This window comes from Octopus bimaculoides, chromosome 25 (assembly GCF_001194135.2).
Source record: "Octopus bimaculoides isolate UCB-OBI-ISO-001 chromosome 25, ASM119413v2, whole genome shotgun sequence".
NCBI lineage: Eukaryota > Metazoa > Mollusca > Cephalopoda > Octopoda > Octopodidae > Octopus > Octopus bimaculoides.
The window spans coordinates 33,556,660-33,557,108 of record NC_069005.1 but is presented as its reverse complement, the minus strand read 5'-3'; positions in this window follow the sequence as shown (position 1 = coordinate 33,557,108).

The following is a 449-nucleotide window of genomic DNA, read 5'->3' as shown; positions in this document are numbered from 1 at the left end:
AGAAGAAGAAGAAGAAGAAGAAGAAGAAGAAAAAGAAGAAGAAAAATCAGAATAGGAAAAAGAAGAAGAAGAAGAAGAAGAAGAATGAATTGAAAGGTGGTGGGGTGGGTGCCATATGTTGAGACGCTGTCCCGAGACTATTTCATGTTGGAACAAAATCTTGGTTGCAAAAACCCCGACTACAACCGTTGTGACCGTCAGAGTCGCTTCCACACACTGGCATTGGACGATCTCTCTATCTCTCTCTATTCGAATCTCTCTCTCTCTCTCTCTATCATTCTCTCTTTCTCTCTCACTCTCTCGCTCTCGCTCACCCTCTCTCGCTCTCGCTCTCTCTTTCCCTGTGTATGTGTGTGTGTGTGTGTCTTCTTTCTCTTCCTCTTTACTGTTCTTTCTGTTGTCTGCCGTTGTTCTCTCTCTCTCTCCCTCTCTCCGTCTCTCTTCTCTCT